Source organism: Schistocerca nitens, chromosome 2 (assembly GCF_023898315.1).
Source record: "Schistocerca nitens isolate TAMUIC-IGC-003100 chromosome 2, iqSchNite1.1, whole genome shotgun sequence".
NCBI classification, from domain to species: Eukaryota; Metazoa; Arthropoda; class Insecta; order Orthoptera; family Acrididae; genus Schistocerca; species Schistocerca nitens.
This window is the reverse complement of record NC_064615.1, coordinates 416,784,126-416,800,301: the sequence shown is the minus strand read 5'-3', so window position 1 is coordinate 416,800,301 and position 16,176 is coordinate 416,784,126.

Here is a 16,176-nt window from a genome sequence, read left to right as displayed (position 1 = left end):
GTGTGCGTATTTTAAGAAAATCATTAATGCTCAATTGGACATTGATTCTTGTCCCTTGCTTTATTTGGATAAACTCTTTTCTTAAGCTACAAAATTCTTTGAAATTGATTTTACAGATATGTATTTTCAGTTGACTCTTGACAATGTGTCATGGAAGAAATTAGTCTTGAACAAGCCATTCAGACTATGTCAGTATAACAAATTGCCTTTTGGCATGGGTAGAACCCCCACCATATTCCAGAGGTTTGTTGAAAACACTGTTGTCAGAATTCTGTAATGTGTAGATTACCTCATTGATATTCTGGTCACTGATTGTACAACAGATGAACTTTTGTGTAGCCTCCATCTGGTTTTTGTGACCCTTGTGCACACATGACTTAAGTGTAACTTTTCTAACTGTGCCTTCTTGCAGCCTTCAGTCTCTTATTTAGGTTAAATCCTCAGTGAAGAGGGTAGAGGCTATTCAGTATATCACTATCTCTTAATCTATTAAGGACCACCTATTATTTCTAGCGAAAGTGAACTTCTGTGCACAATTTATTTCCAAGGCAGCCTCCACAGCCCACTCACTCAAGTCTCCATAAAAAAGGAGGGATTTTCAATAATCTGAAGAGTGAAATCAGGCTTTTCAGAAGTTAAAATTGGCCCTCCAATCAGTTCTGTGCCTTACCAGACCCACTTGTTATTAATATTGGTTGTAGATGCATCCCCACATGACTTTAGGGCAGTTCTCTGTCAGAGGTTAGAGAACAGAACAGACAAGGCAATCACATGTATGGGAAATATGCTTACTCTGGATGTGGAAAATTACTCCCAAATTGAAAAGGAAGGGGGAAAGGAGAACAATTGCCTTAATAATATATAATACATTATTATAAACTATGGGCAAAATCTCTTCATATTTCACTACTATATCATCTTAAAGGCTGCTTCACACTAGGTTGTCACATCATGTCAGTGTGTATCCACACCGGGCACCATGTCAAGTCAGTTTGATTAAGCACAAAACTGAATGGTATAAATGAGGTTACGAGATATGAGGTTATGAATTACTGTCCATGATACAAAAAGTCAAGAGTACAGAATCAAAATTAAGGAACTGACAACAACAAAGTTTATTAATGACTAAAGCAAACTTCATAGCATACACTCTTGATTCATTTTGTGTGGTAAATTGTTGAGAAGTAGAACACTTCAAAACATCAACATTTATTTGCCAGTAAAAATATATACAACTACATATCATACAGTATTTATAAGGGAACAAATAGAGCCTGTTTACGTCATCCAATACGATAATTAATAACATCCTAAACAACTGTATTTTCTTCTTTCATTAGAACTGACTTTTTGACTTGAAAATGTTATTTAACAAAAATTGTTTAATAAATTTATGTTCTTATTTATAACAGTGTAAGTATCAGCTATTTTTTGTTATGGTAAAATGTAAATAATTTTTTCTTTTATGTATCCGATCTTTCCTATGGAAGAATATTCAATGGAAAAAATACCTAAAACATCATTAAACACTGCAATCTGCCACAAAATCAAGGCAAAAAAATAAATAAGGATTAACAAGAGACAAAAGCACAAAATCATATGAGTGAGTGTGGCAAAAATATGTTAACTTCTGATGTTAACAGAAGTTGAAACCTGCAAAATTTCCATCATGAGAAACCTTGATGGTGACATGATGTGATGTGACATGACGTGGTGGTCCATTGATTATCTATGTGAGTGTGGAATATTTTGACATGACAAGTATGAACTGGAATTTACTGTTGTTAACAGAACACATATTCTTTTCTGAGAGTTTCATAAACACAACCCAACATCAATTAACATCTCCCAAATGCATCAAAAAATATCTATACTCTGTTGGCATTGGCAAATGTTTCAACTTCAGAAGGCCATACTGATGATATGGTAAGACTGGGCCATGTCCAGGGCACAAGCACAGAGGGGTACAAAAACTGATGGTGAAAAATAGAAAAATAAAAAAGTGAGAGGATGTGTGAATTAATCATGAGAGGCAAATGAGTTATTCTGCACATTCTGCTCCAGTCTTGTGCCTATGAGAAGAAGCCTTTTCCTTGGACTGTGGCTGTGGATGCATGCCATTGTAACAGTGTCACTTCTAAAACGTCATTTCATCCAAGTGTCATAATAAAGGAATGAATACTAATCAACTGACATCTATTGCTCCACTTGGTACATACAGCTGCCATCTAAACAGCTCCCTCATGTTTAACAATGAAGTTCTTGCTGCTATTTTATCATGGTATTATCGGATCTCAAATACTAGTACTCAATCAAATATGGTATTTGACTCACGGACGTACGCAGAAATTTTTCCAGGAGGATGGAGTGGGAGGAGGTGACAAGGCTCTAAAATTATCATCCTTTATATAACCTTGTTTTTAACACATGTCATGCTTTAAGAATTAAATGTTACAAGCGTCACAAAAAACGTATTAGAGCTTAGAAAATTGATAATTAACCACTAAATATATGAATAACAACTCTGTACATGAGATTCCGGGGTGGTGGGGGGGGGGGGGGGGGGGTTGGCTCAGTGACAAGTGTCTCCTCTTGCTGCTTGCAGATGCCTATGATCTGACTGAAGGCTGCTAATTTTTACCGATTTCTGCTGAATCAAGGTTTGAGTGAGACATGACAGTGGAGGAAAGAAGCAGGAAAGATGGAGGTGGAGCTATGTAATTGTGGTTGACACAATCTGCTATGCAAATAGAAAATAATTCAAGAATAAAACTTTGTGGCTGATTAATACTATTTGGGAGTTGTTAGCTGTAGTACCTTAGGTATATGTATTCTGTTCATTTAAATACAAGTAGAACTCTCATGTAAACAAACACATGCTCTGTCATTAATCACTTGATTTGCTCAAGCATCAAGATTACATTAGATTAGATTTACTTTCATTCAAATTGATCCATAGTGAGGAGGTCCTCCAGGATGTAGAACATGTCAGAAAAACAATAATACATGACAAGTATTTAAGACTAAAACAAATAAGCTAATGTATCTTCCACAAGTCCCAAGTGGATTATTTTTAATGAACACTATATGAAAGGATGCTTTTACAACACTCATTTACTAAGATCACATTAATGCATTGAATTTAAAATTTAAAAAAAATATTTTTTTATTTATAAGGTAATAAACATATAATAGAACTACTGCAATGCTTATATTTACAATGAACACATTTCTGCAATGAAATGGTGCAGAAGTTAGATTGTACTTTACACACACACACACACACACACACACACACACACACACAGAGAGAGAGAGAGAGAGAGAGAGAGAGATAAGATCAGTTGGTTCTACTGAGAAATTCATCAATGGAGTAGAAAGAGTTGGCCACCAATAAATCCTTTAGGCTTCTCTTAAAATGAATTTTGTTGATTGTTAAGCTTTTTATGGCTGTTGACATGTTATTGAAAATGTGTGTTCCTGAATAATGCACACACCTTTTTGTACAAGAATAAGTGATTTTAAATCCTTCTGAAGTGTCATAAAGCCATTGAAGTAGGCCTTACTTAAGTATGACGTATTTTTTGTTACTTTTCTGTGAATGAAACTGGCACACACTACAGCATCAGAAGTCTTAAGTTCCTTTACTTATCATCTTGCCAAAACCTTTGAAACACATCAGTCAAGTAGTGGACTGGCTCATCTCATATATCACTGCTACCGATTCAATTTGTCATAATCAATTTAATTTTTCTACCAGTTGGTGAATATCTCATGCAATGGTCAGACTGCTAACACATCTTAATTTCTCTGTACATGTATAGTTAATTTCATGTTTCATATTTGTTGTACTGTACGATCCTGTCAGAGTTTTGCATGAGACACCTGGTAGGAAAAGGCAAGGGCCACTGATGACCAGCCCCTAGAACTCCCTTGAAGTGGAGGATAGTGTCCTGGGTATTGACGACCAGGTAGAAGTTTATAGGTCCCCTATTGTCTGACGCAGCATCATCTGGGCACATGCAGCTGAGATTTCACAAAATGTGGCCCATGAACTCTGCAGTCCTGGATTCTGGCTAAAAAGCACACTATAATTAATCATATTGTGTGTTTGGCCAGTGGAGAATAAATTATTTTCACAAGTTGGTCTCTCTTTTCAAAGAACAGCTTGGTGGAATATTGTTTCCACTGGTAACACTTTTTATAAAAAAACTGGAAGGTGCCAGGCTGGTTGAGAGATATTCATTTCTACTTTCTTGTGGGAAGCTCGGTGGCTATCTATCGTTAAAAGTTTTTTTTTTTTTTCTCCTTCTGTGGAGGAGGAAGCACAGAAGATGTGCATCACTTCAGGTGGAGTGATAATTTCTTTTTTTATTTTGCAAGGTTGGAAGGTAGCTCATTGGGTAAGCTAGAAAAATATCTGTCAATGGGAGTTTCGGACACCATTACCTAGAAAGTTCCAATTGGAAAACAGCCAATTGGGCAACATTAAGAGATAACTGAGAGTGGGAGTTTGGAACTCAGTTTTCACAGAATTGTATATGCAGGAAGGGCAGTTCATTGGATAACTTATAATACATTTGCTAGTAGGAGCATTGGACAATGGTTTAAAAAAAATCATTGATCAATGTTTGGTGAAGCCTTCTCAGTGCTAAAGCCTTCTCATTGGTGAAATATCTTGTGCATGAGTTTTGTACAGAGCAGAGAGGGACACTCAGGTTTTGTAGATGCAGAAGAATAGACTCTGGATGGAGATATGGAGGAGGAGTTGTGGAAGAAGGCAGACTTGCATTTTTGAAAGTCAGCCAATCACAAAGTGGCTGACAGCAGGGCCTGCTGTAGGCAGAACTTGACTCTCTGACTTACAAAATATGGTGAGAATATCTTGCAGCACAGGCTACCCAGAAAGGAGAGTAGTTAGATGTTTTATCATGCATTGCTTTTAAATTTGGTTAGGTCCTGCAATTTAACACCTGGCCAGGCAATCAGGAATATATCTATGACTGAGAAGGTTTTATTATTTGCATGTGGATTTCATATATCTTCCTGGCATGTTTGGAGCAACCACTGCATGGTCATCCGTGATTATGCTTTTTTGAGAATGATCTGTTGAGATGGTTATTCTGTTCTCACCTGTTCCTTGCGGGCTTTGTCATATCAGCCTAGCACTAGTTTAAACTTGTTTGTGTTCACAATGCTCTATGAAAAAATGAGACACTAAGAAGAATAAACAATGGGAAATACAGGGAATGTAACAATATGAGAGAAGGAAAGTTGCTACTCACCATATAGCGGAGATGCTGAGCCGCGATAGGCACAATAAAAAAGATTCACACAATCATAGCGTTCAGCCATTAAGGCCTTTGTCAGCAGTAGACACACACACACACACACGCGCGCGCGTGCACGCACACGCACACACACACACACACACACACACACACACACACACACACACACACACACACACACACACACACTCTTGCAAGAGCAACTAGCACACACATCTGCAGTCTCCGAGAGCTGAAACTATACTAAGTGTGTGTGTGTGTGTGTGTGTGTGTGTGTGTGTGTGTGTGTCTACTGCTGACAAAGGCCTTAATGGCCAAAAGCTATGATTGTGTGAATCTTTTTACTGTGCCTATCGCGGCTCAGCATCTCCGCTACATGGTGAGTAGCAGCTTTGTATTGTTACACTATCTGCAAACAACAAATCAGCTATATCAGCGTCATCTTCCTCTGAATCCGATACACTGCTTAATGAGCCACCACAACGTACACTTCTGAACAATGGAGTATTTGCACAAAACATGCACCAATGACTATATTGTTTAACATGTGGTGGACAAGTTACCCCATATGAAAATGATGGTGTCTTAGTTACCATATTAATTTTCATTTCAATAAGAAGTGGTTGCAGTAGCACGTTTTGCCATGAATCGGATAATTTATATAAACAGTTCTCACAAACAGTATATACAAAATGCTTGTAAGTTACTTCGTAAAAAAATAGTTTAATTTTGAATCTACTTTGCCAGAATGTACAAATGTCAAAAGAAGACATTGTGATTAAACCAAGTGTTTCCCATGGAACTGGAATTCCTGCTCTTATTTTTGCACAAGCTTCTAATGCATCATTTAAGATCTCACAAATCATTGGAACATTCTCACTTTTATTAAATATATAACATTCTGGCAACCTATACAAATTTAACATGAAATTAAATTTCGAAACATGAAATTCCAACAGAATATCTTCCCATACAGTTTGTATGACATCTAATTGAAAAACATCCAACACATTTTGCAGTCTTCCACAAACAGCAATTCGTGCAAGTTTGTACAAAGTTTCCATTGTAACAGAAGTGTACTTACTATTTCTGGCAGCTCGTTAGCGACAATAGAAGTTCTCGAAGTCGATTCAGAGGACATAATGTACAGACGACAATACCATGCCCCTTATATACTGGAGTGGTTGCTAACCAACTTCAGTTATCAATACTCATATGTCGTCACTCCAAAAAGAAAACTTTTACACGTGCCAACGTTTTGCTGGCGTGGGTGCTTGCTCAGATAATTGTCCTAAAAGGACAAATTATCTCAGCGGGACAGGGACCGCCGCCATGCTGACCCCGGGGGCCCCGGTGGGTAAATGACCTTGGGCACTCGAAACATGAAGACGAGTCGTCATGTCTTCGTTTCATGAGCGCCCAAGGTCATTTATGCATCTGAGTTCATGGGGCTCAGTATGTCTCTCAGTCAGTCCATCCAGTGCAGATCATTATAACAGCCAAAAGACTTTTTAGCTCTGCATCTTACACTTTTACTAGGCTGTTCCAGTTCAAGTGTCAGCCAGCAACAGCCAGGTGCCCATGTGCAGGGGTGGGCTGGGCTGAAGAAACAACAAACACTTGGCAGCCAGGCAACCAGACTGTAGCATTAAGTGACCGTACTGCCCTGATCTCATGCCCCTAGATAAGAATGGCCAAGACATTTGTGCATTCCCAAAATGCATACAATAGGGCTAACTGGTGGGTAGCCCATACTAGCTGTACCTGTGCATGAGTAAGCTGATGGGTGCTCCACAATGCCCATGCCCCATGGAGCAGCAGTGGAACAGTCTACATTGAATTCACATGATTCTTGTACCAAATCTCACTGAACAGTCATTTTCACTAGACCTGCTGTCATTCCCACATGGACATGTCATTTGTATCTGAGTGTAGAAAAATTGGAGAAAAATAATTTTACAGGTGAAGAGTGGGGGGACACAACTTGGCAGTGTTGCCGGACATATAGGATAACCTCAGTATGGGACTGCATCTTTGTCACACATACGAGTTTTAGACCAGCAAATTGACTAACACAATTTTCTGCTCTTTTTTATTAGCACTCCTGGGCCTGAAACCATTGTTTGACTAAGATAAAATGACTGTATCACACACATTAATATTTACTGAGAGAAAAGCTGTGTACATCATCACTACATGGCTTTTTAACAGAATCAACTATGATTGTCTTTGTAAACAACATCAAGACAATCCAGTCATGTCACAGAAATAGAATGAATAAAGCTTTCAGCCATAGCCTTCATCAGTAAAAGAGAGACATACACCATTCACACACACAAGCAAGCACACTTCATGCACAAACGACCGGCAACTCCAGCACCTAAGGCCAAAAAGTAACTATCACGTAGAACACAAGCAGCAATATGGAGGAGGTGGGGAAGAGGAAGGGATAGTAGTGTACAGGTGGGAAGAGAGACAAACACTGTCTGCTAGAGTGTGCAGAAACTAGAATACCAACAAGTGTAGTGTCAGGAGGCTGTGGGGCAGGGAGATGGGGAAAAGGAGCAAAAATGGAGAGAAGCAGGGAAAGATGGGTGGATGCATTGGCAGAGGGTTGCAAATAAACAAGGTGGGTGATGAATGGAGAGGAGGTGATAGGACAGAGGAGTTGGAAACTGTTGGGTGATGGGTGTGGGGACAATATGTTGCTGTAGGTTGAGGCTAGGATCATTGCAGAAGCAGGGAGTATGTTATAAAGATAACTCCCATCTGCGCAGTTCAGAAAAGTTGGTGGTGGAGGGAAGGATCCAAATGGTTCAGATAGTGAAGCAGCCATTTAAATCAAGTGTGTTATGTTCAGCTGTAAGTTGTGCCACAGGGTGGTCTCCTTTGCTCTTGGCCATAATTTGGTGATGGCCATTCCTCCTGATGGACAGCTGGTTGATAGTCATACCAATATAAAAAGCTGTGCAATGATTGCAGCAGAGCTGGTAAATGACATGGCAGCTCCCCTGATAGCGCAGGATAAACCTGTGGCAGGACTGGAATAGGAACTGCTGGGCGGGTGGATTATGCAGATTTTACACCTGGGTTTTCCACACAGGTATGAGCCATCTGGCAAGGGGTTTGGATTGGGAGTGGTATAGGGATGGACTAGGATGTTTTAGAGGTTGAGTGGATGTCAGAACACCACTTTGGGAGGGGTGGGAAGTACCTCAGGTAGGATGTCCCTCATTTCAGAGCATGATGATAGGTAATCAAAGCCTTAGCGAAGGATGTGGTTCAGTTGTTCCAGTCTGCGGCAGTAATGGGTGACATTCCTTTGTGACTGGTTCTTGGTATTAGTGGGAGTATTGGGGGTGTGAGTGGAAATGGCACAAGAATCTGTTTGCCAACTAAGTCTGGGGGGTAGTGCCTGTCTGTGATGGCCTTGGTGAGACTATCAGAATACTGAGCAAGGGAGCTTTGTTGCTGCAGATATGCTATCCCCAGGTAGCCAGGCTAGATGGGAGGGATTTTTTTGGTGTGAAAGGGATAACAGCTGTCAAAATTCTGGTACTGTTGGTGGGTTTAACATGTACAGAGGTGCAGATGGAGCCACCAGAGAGGTCAACATCTAGGAAGGTGGCACACTGGGTTGAGGAGGACCAAGTGAAGTGGATGGGAGAGAAGGTGTTGAGGTTGTGATGGAACAAAGATAGGGTGACTTGGCCCCAAGTCCAGATCATGAAGATATCATCAATGAACCTGAACCAGGCTACAGGTTTGGTGTTTTGGGAGCCTAGGAAGGTGTCCTGTAGATGGCCCATAAAAAGATTGGCATAGGACGGTGCCATGCCTGGTGCCCATGGCTGTGGTGTGGATTTGCTTATATACCTTCCCTTCAAATTAAAAGTAGTCATGTGTTACGATAAAGCTAGCAAGGTGTGTGAGGAAATGGTGCTTTTTCCGATTCGTGTGGTGGACAGAACAAAAATATCACTGTTGTTATGTTTTCATCATGGCTGGCCAAACAGATTAAGATTGAAACTGAACGTATCTTCCCTGTTAGGGGTCACTCCTACAACCAATGTGACCAAAATTTTGGAAAATACGTTATGCTGGTAAAGAGGGTTGAAAATATAGAAGTTCCTACTGAACTGTGACATTGATGGAAGAATGTAGAATGTACGCCAAACCATTCAATGTCATTAATGCTGCTTCCCTGATAAAAGACAGGTCAAAGGCTCTTGTTCCAATATTTTTTTAAGACACCACATGCCAACGGTTACAGATTTAGCATTCTCCAATGGATGTGGTATTAGGATCACATACATATACTCCTGTATATTGACCATTTAATATTTTCAATTGTTCCTATTTTCTAAGTTTCATTGACCTTAAGTTAAGAAATGAGCTAAACCAGGAGTAAATCTTGCTAAAAAAAAAAAGAGATGTATTATCATTACATACATTTCTGAAACCACAAAGTGCTGAGTGGCTTACTTGTGTCCTAAACACGTAATGTGTGATTAATTATGCTCCAAATAACATGTCAGATGTTGAATCAGAATTTGAGCACTGAAGATTGCGCAGCAACCCTAAAAAATTAGAGCTAGAGCATTTGTAAAACAAAGAGGCTGAACAGTATATATTCTATGCAATAACAGCATTAGTTGAATTTCTACAAATGTCAATATTTAAATTTGTTTCATTAAATATGACTGGATGTTATGCCAGAACATTAGACATTTGCATATTCTTGATAATAAATCTGTCTCTCAGTGAATTAGTGTTGTATTAAATGATTCGTACAATTTCAAAACTTTGAGGCCATTTATCTCAGTACGGCATTTTTCCACTAACACTCTTGTTACACCCAGGTATTCAATTGTTTGTGTCAATGTGTGTGTGTTTTTCTTTTCTTGTAAACACTTTGGACACAAGATTAATGTGTAACAATCTTTTCATTGTGCCCTTCTGCAATTCTACATGTCTTCTTCACAGTGAGTAGCAATATGTCCTTTCTGTTTGTGTTGATATTCCAACCTGGACTTTACATTGTTCGACTAGCATTTAATGTATTGTTATGGCACAGAATAGTAAGGGGTAGAAATTAGAAAAAAAAATTGAAACTCACTCACATTGCCTCATGCAAATTCAAGTCATGCCAGAGACAGAAGCAGAAGCAGGAATCAAGCCACTACGTCAAAAGTGGGTCAGGTCAATGACACTGTCTGTTGCGTAAGGAATAAGCATTCAGCACAAAAGAGGATGGAAAACAAAAGGAAATGAGACAAGCATATTCATTAGCTCATAAGGCATGTTGCAAGAAACTGTATCTATTTCATAAGACCAAATAGCGAGGGACCGACACAGCACTTAACAGCCTGTTAAGTGAATGTAGCACAATAAGAAGGACACATTCGGTCGTTGCAGACCGAGCTCTGTGTCATAACCTCATGCTAGCTCCCTTTAAATACTCCTGCTCTTGTCACGAGCTGATTGTTGGAATCAATGGCATCACAGCAATAACACTCGATTCCATGATTACGATACTGTATTGAAACTACATACTAGATGCTCCAACACCATCTATGAACTAACTGAAGATGTAATCAAGATGATGGCCTTCACCTGGTGAACTTCACACTGCTTGCCACCTACCATCTACAGATGAAACTGAGGGTGTCTTTCGATACCTCACAGAACGCTGCCAGTACCTAACTTCAATGTCGAAGCTAGCAACGTGGTCTGTTGGGGTCTACATTCCTGTTCAACACTCAGGTGCCTTGAGGTGCAGGGAGGAGATCAACTGACCAAACAACTACTGACACCAGGTACATTGTTGGTGAGTCACCAAGGTCACTATAGAATTCAGAGTGGGACTAAGTACACTCTGCAACCGGCAAAAGAACCAGTTCGCTATGGGCAGGCAATGCCCTGCTCACTGGTAGCAGCTGCGCTACCAGAGTCACTGACATCACCTCCTGCGCACAAAAACACTGAGCTAACTTGACAGACATCAGTTACAATACAACACGCAGCTGAAGTAGCAACAGTCAAGGTTGCTGGAAGACGACGAATTGTGACATAGTGAATAAATAACTGAATTCTAATAATCTTTTACTGGCATTATTAATGCTCACAGGTTCCCTGCTGCCAGACTTCATGCAGAGGTGACTCCGCTTAGCTCTCTGTAGTAATCAGCCATATGGCATTGCACACTTAAAGATTTAGCACTTCGTGTTAGCAAAGATCACCAAGGTGAAACAATAAGCAATTGTAATGCATTGGCTACCTGAGTTTGGAATGCCAAAGGCTGTCATTGTCAATTTGGTGCTGGAATTAATGGCCCATATGTGGCAACTCATGGAAGTTCAGTGTCAAACTAGTGTGCTACGCTCAGCTGTCAAGTGTGCTGAGTGATAGGAAGGTGCTGAGTCACTTTGTAAATAATCAATTTCGGCTATAAGTGGTAGATGAATAAAACTTGAAGACTTTTTGGAACAAAGAACTCTTTCTATTTCAGACTGTGAGTGGGCAGATGATGTCCCGTCAGAAAAAGACAGTCTCACTGCAGCCTTAAAATGGTAGAAAGTTACAATGAATAAGAAAGCAATGCTATACAATTTTACATTTCATAGTAGCTGTTCTTGACCATGCATATATACTGAAGGGAAAACAAAAATCATTGTCTTGATCATAATCCTTTCAGAGATTAGGCACTTTGACGTGTTCTGACCTCAATCCACCTTTGCCTCGGCCTTCCTGTGTTTCATCAGCCAATAGGTCTGTACGACAGTGCAATTTTTGGAATCCTGGTATTGCTGATCCTTTCTACATGCTCTTCCCGCTTGCTTCTATATTTGGAAATTTTGTTCTGCATTCCAAATATTTGTAACTGAGCCCATTTATCCTGGTTACTTATTTTGTCAAAGCGCGTTCCTTCCAGTAGCACCCTAATGTGTTTCAGTCCATGCTATTCTCAATGTTCTTCGAATAGTTCCGCACATTGCCCGATATCTTCCTAATTTATTATTTTTTTATATCTCTATTGTAATGATCCAAGATATCACAGCCTAAAACATTAAAATGTTGAACCTGTACCTTTTGTTGTACAAAATAATCTTTGCTCCTATTGGACGTTTGCCCTGGAATGACATGGTTACTGGTTTGGAGGTAGAAATTTTTAAATTACATTCTTTACAAATGTTATGTAGTAAATAGATAGCTCTTTGAAGATTATCTTCAGTGTTTTGCATAATCAGCGAGTGATCACCACATTTGAAGTGGTCCTTCCTAACATAATTCCAGGTGGTGTCTGTTACTTCCACCTATGCAACTTGTGTAGGATATTGCCCATATAAATGTCAAAAAGCTTGGGTTATAATACACACCCTTGCCTTACTTACTCCCTGATTAATATGTATATTTCCACCACTCTAATTGGGTAAATTGAGTCTGTAGCAGGTGCCATTATATAAACTTTTTAATCAGCTTATTACGTGTTGAGTGTAGCCACATTTAGCTATTATATTCCGTAACTTGTGCCTGTCTACCTTGTCAAAGGCCTTCTCTAAATATACAAATGTCATATTTGGGGGTAAATTGTATTCCTTTCTTTTCTTTATTAACTGTTTCATAGTAAATACATTACCAGTAAAAGCTCTCCCTACTCAAAAACCATTCTCTTCCTCTTGCAAGAGTGACTCCAGTATTGGCTTTAGTGTGTTATTTAATACAATAGTGTATAGTTTATAACTTGAATATAATATTCTTATACCTCAATAGTTTGTGGGTCTATTTCTTTCCATTTCTGAAATATAGATGAGAAAGTGGCTGTTAACCGCATATAGGGGATCCTCATTGTAAGCCAGCAGGTGTTTCATAGGTGAAAGAGGTGGACTTTGAGTAAAAACACTTCATTTCTTATGAGTTCTGTATTTATGCCCTCTGGTCCAGGTGACTTTTTATTCACAAAGTACAATGGATAGTACCAGATCACTGAGCATGCATTTCTCACCAATATCAAATTACAGTTGTCCACTAGAACTAATACACTCTATGTGGAGCAAAGATATACTTTTCCCAAAATGCTGAAGCCCTTGCCTCCAATATGCGACAGCTGGGGCAAAATAACCATGCAGTACTGCTCCATGTGTAGTTAAATTATGTATGTACCTCCACATTCCTGGTTCCAAAAGTATGATTACTTGAGTTTCTTAAACGTTTTAGGTAGTTTCCCAGTTTGCAAGATTTCATTAAGGAATTCTAGAATGCATTGTTTCCTTCAGGTGCTTACAGGTTTAAGGAACTCTGAATACGCTTCATCAAATCTAGCACTAATAGTTTTATTAGTCTTCAGCATGCTCAGGCCTCAGTGAAGTTGTTCTGTATCAGTCAACTGATGTTGGAAATGAGATATCTTTGCAAATAGTTGTTCCTTCACGATACATTTGTCTCTCTTATTCAGTATCAGTTTTATTAAGCTAGCAGCAATGGCATTAGTATTTATCTGTGGTGTACTTTTTAGCAGATATATGTGGATGAGTATCAAGATTCCAGGCTTGACAACTGAGATGCTTGAAATTCAGTCCAGCTGCGGTCCTGTGCCATTTCTCTCTTCTATTTTTATTAGAAGCCTTCAATTGATATTCAACTATCATGTCACTTGGGAATTTGCTGATATGTTGAGTACAATTTGTCACCATCTTGTATCCATTCAGTTGGCATTAGATTTTACAGCAGCCACAAATCTACTATAAATGGTTGGGGGCTGCACTGAATGACATCAACAGCTCCCTTTTTAAACTGGTCCCAGTCTGCACACTGGAAGTTTCATTGAGGTGGTGGGTTACCAGTATGTGACTGGAGTAACGGGGGAATTTTAATATTATACTAAGTGACTACTGGCATGTTTGAATGTGTGGGAGTGACTTGAGAACTTCCCTTTGTGACATACTTTCATTGCTGAACACTGATGAGTGCTCAGCAACAAAGAATATACAACAAAACACAGTTTTCAGGAAGAATCAGACACAGTATATTGCTAAGTTAAAAGATGTTACACCTTTTGCTCTGGTAGGTACTTCTACTGCTATTAACATGTTCATTATCACACACAGTGGTATAATAAGAGAATTATTTTTGCAGTAAAATTTTTTACTAGGTATAACAGCTTAGTACAAGTGCCAGTTCTCTTTAGAGTTGCTTTTTCTTTCTTTTTTCGATTCAGCTTAGTGTTTGTGCATGTTCGTCTCTACACACATAACACGGCGCAGATACAATTTCCAGGATTTATCAAATGAAAATTCACAATTTGGATAACACATAAAACATTATGAACTGAAGTTATTTACAATATGCTTAAATGTGCATAGTATGTTCACTGGATCTACTTCTCCACCAAGACAACTCTGGTCAGAGTGTAATTTTTGTAATAGTAACAGCAAATGATGTAAGCCCATGTTGTTTGCAAGTACACTTACATAAAATAAATGTTATTTTTTCCAGAAGCTCTGGATTCAGTTCAGTTGAATATATTCTGTCACAATAGTTATACCACCAGTAGTTTATCCTGAGTAGTGGCTTCCCGTAATGAAACATACAACTTTTCCTCTGTATCTGGATGCAATAATAACTACATATTATAGCTGTCTGAATGACAATTTCATCAAGGTAGTGACTGGCCAGTACATGCTTCTCCTCAAATAATGAATAGCATTGTTTCTAGGCACAGATTCAATTTGGCTTCTAACTTATGTAAAAAGGAGGAGAGGGGAGGGTCGATCGGAATAATATTTTTTATGCAGGAGGTGTTAAAGTTGTTAGTTACCTCTGCTGAACTTCCAGAATCAAAATCACTAGCAGTGTGGCTGGCTTCTTCCTCCAAAATTGTTAACAATGCTATATCAGTCATAACTTCTGAACTGTGTCACTTCCTTTGTTTCAGATACATAGTTCATAGTTTCATCAGCTTCAATTTGTTTCAATATTATTAGTTCATGAAGAGAGAAAATCAGAAATCTCATACATGGTTACATGTTTGTACAGCCTCTGCTTATGATCTTCACAATAAAATTCATTAAGTGTCAAAGTGAGTATACCATAATCAAAAGATATAGATGTTATCAACTACAATCAGTACCGAAAGAAAGATTCTCGTGTGTACTAATACAAGATGAGCCAATTTTGTGCAACACGAATTTTCAAAAAAAATCCTATGTTGTCAAATTTTCTAATAATCCATCTTAGTTACTTCGACATTCTCTGAAATTTGGATAAAAACATATTGAGTCTTGAAAGGAATATTCTAATGTTCAAATGAAAAAACAGTTTCATCACAACATTCTCATATGTAATAATTAATAATTTTTTGAGGGCAGACAAAGTAAAACTGCCCTGTAACATATGGGTAAGGATTTTCTTATCCTTAAGGGTGTGAGTGTTCATCGAGTTAATCACTTTCAGTCAATTAGAGACAGGCCTCACATGTTGTCACAAAAGTTTAGAGCACACATCTTTGGGCGGCTTTAATGTAGTCATCCTATAAAAGTCTCTTGCTAATTCACAACCATCAAAGCTCTCTTATTCCAATTTCCTGGCTCTTGCCAGAGTTGTCTGCCATGTACAGTGACACAACTGGATTGCAGTAGTGTTGGTTGGCAGGAGGCAGTTACAGACAGTGAACTGTTGTAACAGCAGCAGACTTTCTTGTCAATTGTTTTAACATTTTCACTGAGTTATCGCATGTTTTTGAGATTTTTTAATAATTTATGGATACTTGTGCAATATCATTGAGAAGAAGAATGGGTAGCTCTGAGGGATGAAGTAGTGAAGGCAGCAGACGATCAAGTAGGTAAAAAGACGAGGGCTAGTAGAAATCCTTGGGTAACAGAAGAAA